We start from the raw sequence: 6051 nt of genomic DNA, 5'->3' as shown, positions 1-6051 counted from the left end.
CGACGCCACCATCACCGTGCCTTCGTCGTAGCCGTGCTCCCCGCCACCCGTGCGTCCTCTCATCGTGTCCAGGAGCTCCGCCGCTGTCCACTTCATCGAGCAGCCGAGCCCCGAGCGCTCGCAACGCCCGAGTCCACCGCAACGACCTCGCCCGAACCGCCGTCGCCGGAGATCCCCTTCAACGCCGTCGTCGCTCTGGTCCATCTCCGGCCACACCAAGGGCTTCGTCGCACTCACTGTGAGCTTAGCCATCTTCCCCTCCCTTCCGTTCTTGCTCCCAAGCCGTGTAGCAACCTCCCGGAGCTCAACCGCACCCACCGCCGTGGAGCTCGTCGCCGACGTGCTCCCGGTCACCCTCCGGCCACAAACTGGTGTCCATCATACTCACCGTGTCACTTAGCACCTAGCTAGCCACTCCCCGAGCCTCACCGACCCCTCTAGCGTCAAGTTCGTCTTCGGCCGAACCCTGGTGGCCGCCAAAGTCATCGCCGGCGCCAACTCCGGCCACCCCGACCCCAACGGACTCCACCAAGAGCTGCGGCTCGTCCTCAGCTCCACTCCGGTGGTCTCCGCGACCCATTTGGTGGCCGAAACGGCCAAAACCACTTCCGCCGCCGCGTCCGGCTCGCCGGCGGCTAAACGCCGGTGCAGCCGACCCGGGTTTGACCACGGGTGGGCCCTGGTTGACTCCCCTGAGTCAATGATAGGTGGGGCCCAGCCCTGTTAATTAAACAGGTTTAGTTTTATTTAAACTTTAGTTAAACTAATCACACTGACACGCGGGACCCACTGTCAGGTTTGACCTGGACGTGTTCCGTTGACCTGCTGACGTCACACTGACGTCAGGCTGACGCCATAATTGATTTTCTGGAATTAATCTAATATAGGAAATTCCAGAATATAGTTTAAACTTTAAAAATTCATAACTTTTATTCTGTAACTCCAAATCAGACAAATTATATATGAAAAATGATCAGAAAAATCCAATCTATCCATCTGTACTATTTTCATGCATGATTAAACAAGTTAACTTGATGTTTAATGCAGAACAAGGAAAAACACTTTAAAGGGCCATGTTTGAGTTCGAAATTTGAATCTTTGATTCAAATTGGTTCAAACCCTTCTGGTCTTAGTTGCATTAGCCCAACACACTCATATTGCTATGTTTCATGCATGCATCATATTGTTGCACATTGTTTGGTGATGGTTGTGTATCGGTGTTCTTTGCGGCAGGATCTGCCCCTGAGGAGTACCGTGATTACCCTAACGAAGAACCGTATCAGTGCATCGAACCATCAGGCAAGCAACCAACCATTTGATCATATCGATACAATCCCATGTTCTCGCTCCTACTCTCTTTTACTGCATTAAGACAACGCGTTTCAAACTGCTGTGTGCTACGGTAGTTGAACCCATTTCCTCTGCATGACCTGTCATTGCCACAGTAACTAGATGAAACCCACTAGCATGTGTAGGAGTTGATTGAGCCATATGTATGTGTTGCTCCTACCTTGCTATGCCTGCTATGCTTAGAGTCGTGTCAGGTCTGGTTCATCTGGATGATGGCTAGAGTGAAATGATTATGTCGGTAATGAGAGTGGTGTGGTGAACACGATTTGGTAAAGGTATCGATGAGAGGCCATGTAGGAGTACATGGTGGGTTGTTTCATTGAAGCCGACCTTAAGCACTGAGATCTGTATGTGTGATTTAAGATACAGCTACTACCATGCATTGGGCCCTGAAATATGACCCCGCTCGACTTCTTATTCACCCTAGCTCTCTGTCCAGGAGTTGCAAGTAGTTTCTGGTGTTTGTAGCCTACTGGAGGCCGTGCACAGCGCTGACCATAGGGGTGGGCTGTGATGCGGTAGGTACGTGGCACGGTGTACCGAATACCCGTTAGGTATCTCGGGAACCCTGTTCACATCGTTCGGGGCCGTATGGGAAACCTCGGCCGGACTCCCTGCGGATGGAACCTGGATAGGCGATAAACCTGGACTAAAGACTTAGGTGTTTAGGTAGGTCGTGGTCTACACCCACGTCGGCTTTCGCTTGAAGTCTGCCGAGCACATGTCGTGTGCAGACGCTAAGTGGTGGAAACATGTATGAAAAAGTACACCCCTGCAGGGTTATCATGATCTATTCGAATAGCCGCGTCCGTAGTAAAGGACTACTTGGTTGCCTATACAGTTCATAGACAAGTAAATGGAAACTGCTAAAAGCCTCAAGATAAGTGTGAGTGCCGAGGATGGCTCTTCCGTAGGAAGACGGAGGTGGATCCTCGGTAGTGTATTGAAGTGGTGAGTAGTGGACTCGTGTACGCAAAACCGTTTCAAATTGGAGTCTCGTAGGTTAGCCTAGCCAAGAGTCAAAGCTGGCTTGCTGCAACAACTCCACCAACCCTTCTTGATAATATGCATGTATGTAGGATCTGATGTAAGTCTTGCTGAGTACCTTTGTACTCATGTTGCTATAATTTACATTCTTACAGAAGACGCTGCAACCCCTTCTGATGGGTTCTACGTAGACGTTGACATCAATGAGTAGGCTAAAGGCCCAGGTGGTGATCCTGAGCTTGTGAAGGACCATGTAGTATAGCTAGGCTTTCCAAGCCTCTTTTATCTTTCTAGTTGTCTGTACTCAGACAAGTTACTTCCGCTGCTGGTTTGTATGACTGTATGACTTGAATGCTGGGTCGTGTGACCCGTACCTTTGTGTATATTATGTATGGCTCTCTGAGCCTTAAATAAAGTGCTTGTGTCATAGAGTCATGTTGTGATGCCTTGTTGTGTTTGCACATATTGGGCATATTGTGTGTATGATTGAAATGCTTGGTATGTGTGGGATCTGACTATCTAGTTGTTTATCTTTAGTAGCCTCTCTTACCGGGAAATGTCTCCTAGTGTTACCGCTGAGCCATGGTAGCTTGCTACTGCTCCGGAACACTTAGGCTGGCCGGCATGTGTCCTTCTTCGTTCCGGTGTCTGTCCCTTCGGGGAAATATCACGCATTGAGTACCGGAGTCCTGTTAGCCCGCTACAGCCCGGTTTACCGGAGTCCTGCTAGCCCAGTGCTACAGCCCGGACCCACTTGCTGATGACCGACACGTTCGAAGCTGGGTCATGGATGCCTGTCCCTGTAAGTTTGTGCCACTTTGGGTTTACGACTAGTCATGTCAGCCCGGGCTCCTTATCATATGGATGCTAGCGACACTATCATATACGTGAGCCAAAAGGCGCAAACGGTCCCGGGCAAAGGTAAGGCGACACCTGTGGGTATACCGTGCGTGAGGCCGCAAAGTGATATGAGGTGTTACGAGCTAGATCGATGTGACATTGAGTCGGGGTCCTGACAGCGTTGGTATCAGAGCCGGACTGCCTGTAGGTTCTCCAAGCCAAACTGGTCGATGTTGAGTCTAGAAATTCTTAGTTATACGTAGGGGAATTGTTTGTGGGTTGGCACGTAAGGCTCTTTTTACTCCTTTATCTTATGACATTCTGATCTGAGTCAGTCTATTCTTCCACCGGGGGTTAATGAATTAGGATCTGTTCTCTCTATCAGGATCACGTGTTACTAATCAGTAGTACCTTATAGGGTTGATGGAAACAAGCCTAGTTCAGTTCTTCTACCACGTTATGTTGTTAGGATGGATTCAGAACTTTGATATGATGATGTTGAGTGTGTATGAAATCCTTTGTCAAATGTCTCAAAATCCTTCTTGAGCATTTACAGCTGTTATGCTGCCGAAATTTTGCTAGAAATTCTAATGCCTTTGCATTATGATTGTGCTTTCAGATGGCCACTCGCGACCTCAATCAAGTGGTTCGCCTGACTCGATGCCTAGATGTACCCGGCCATACTGCCATGTTGGTCAGGGTAATGACTGAGGCTGGATACCGTTGGTATCCTGAGTACACGGTCGAAGAGCAATTCCGAGACTTTAATCAAAGCCAGTATCTCTGCACTGTCAGGATATTTCCATCTTATCCTGGGTCCACCGAGCCCCTTCACTGCTCCTATGGACTCGGGGTTACTATTGAGATGGCTGTGCAGGACGCCGCCTACTCTATGATGACCATCATGCGAGTCAGATCTGGTCTATTTCGGGACTCTGATTTCCGGTATATGCCAGGATCACTTCCAGGAGCACAAGGGTATCTCCAGGCTATCTATGCTGACCCCACCCAGGAGGATTCACGGACTCGCACCACTGCTGAGATGCTCGAGGATAAGGACCGTGAGAATCGGGCCTTGAGGTTAGAGCTCTTCAATACCCGTGCTGACCACTGGGCCACATTGACTCGGTTTGCACCGGCGGTGCAAGCTGGATATTCGGATATGCGCGATCTCTATCCTGTGAGATCTGCTTTGCCAGACGTGATGGGTTGGCGTGATGTAGGAGGCATCACCCCACCTCGCGGTCCTCGCAGGCCACCGTCTGTTGGTCCAAGACCTCATCCTAGCCCCTATGGTCCACAAGCTCCGCGAGATCGTCTGTTTCCGGATGATCATCTTGAGCTTCCAGGCTATGGAGGTGACTTCTACGAGGACTACTATGGATCGGTCTGAGTTAGTGGTAGTATCACTAGTTCGTGTTAGCTGTGTCGTCTATCGTCCTGCGTGACTCGTGGGATATGACCTAGTTTGTATCGCCTTCCGGAGGTGTAGAAAAATAATGTATAGGAGCTTGGAATGCCTCCGATGAGATGTAATCCTCTTTTCACCGTAATAGTACCTTGTTTGGTCTTGTACTAAACTCTGTATGGTGTGTATGACGATGGAATAAAGAAGCAGTTTCTGTATCTACCATGTCATACGGATGATCATCTTGCATTCCGAGTTATTCCTTACATTCTGTATCCTATGTCGGAATTTTATCATCCTGACTAAATCATTGTCTTGTTTACCTAGGATGGTCAACACGCGCACTAACCCTGCTCCTCAAGAGCAGGCCGAAGGCAGTGAAGTCAGGAATGCAAATCTGCCTCATCCTCCTTCCCTAGCCGAAGTTATGATGGAAGCCAAAATAAAAAAGCGGGAGACCAACCGTTTGTTGGAGCGTATTGAACAGAACACGGCACACCATCAGAGGACTAATGTGGTGTCACTCAGTGATTTTATCAAGTTACATCCACCCACGTTCCACCACTCCGTCGAGCCTCTCGACGCTGATGATTGGCTTCGCAGTATTTCTCACAAACTGCGTTCCGCGCTGGTAGCGGAGGCTGACAAGGTCACCTTTGCTGCATATCATCTTGAAGGCCCCGCCAGTCTATGGTGGGAAAATTATGGAGCTATGCGCCCAGCGGGCCATGTCACTACTTGGGCTGAATTCAGCGAGGCTTTCCGTGAACATCACATTCCGGAGGGTCTCATGGACCGTAAACGTGAGGAATTTTGCAGTTTCACTCAGGGCCGACTCTCTGTGGATGCTTACAGCAGGGAGTTCGGTAACCTCGCACGATATGCAACTGAGGAAGTTTCTACCGATGCCAAGAAGCAAGCAAGGTTCCGTAAGGGGCTTAGTCCTGAGCTTCGCCGTGACCTTCGTCTGCATGAGTGCACATCTTTTCAGAAACTTGTTAACAAGGCCATCAGTGCTGAAACTGGTCAGACTGATTATGATGCAACACGCAAGCATGGCCGTGACATGGGTTCCTCATCCGGTGCTGGTCCTCAGAAGCGCCGCGTGTGGGTGCCCAACACTGCCCTGCCACCCAGGTTCACACCGAGGCCATCCTTCCAGGCGCCTCGCCCCGTTCAATAGTCTGCACCAGCCAAGCCCTATGGTGGTCCAACCAACAACGCTCCTCCACGTACCAGTTCTGTGACTTGCTTTAAGTGTGGGGAATCTGGCCACTATATGCGCGAGTGTCCCCAGACCAACCCCAACCAATCTGCTAAATCTGTTGGCCGTGGCAAGCCGACAGGGAAAGTGTTCCACGCCAAGCCGGCCACCGCTACACGTGGCCATGTCAACTGTATCTCTGCCGAGGAAGCTCAAGAGGATCCCAACGTCGTTCTTGGTACGCTTCTTGTTAATTGCCACC

Source organism: Triticum aestivum, chromosome 1B, assembly GCF_018294505.1.
Source record: "Triticum aestivum cultivar Chinese Spring chromosome 1B, IWGSC CS RefSeq v2.1, whole genome shotgun sequence".
In the NCBI taxonomy this organism is placed as follows: domain Eukaryota; kingdom Viridiplantae; phylum Streptophyta; class Magnoliopsida; order Poales; family Poaceae; genus Triticum; species Triticum aestivum.
Note: the sequence above shows the minus strand (reverse complement) of the source record.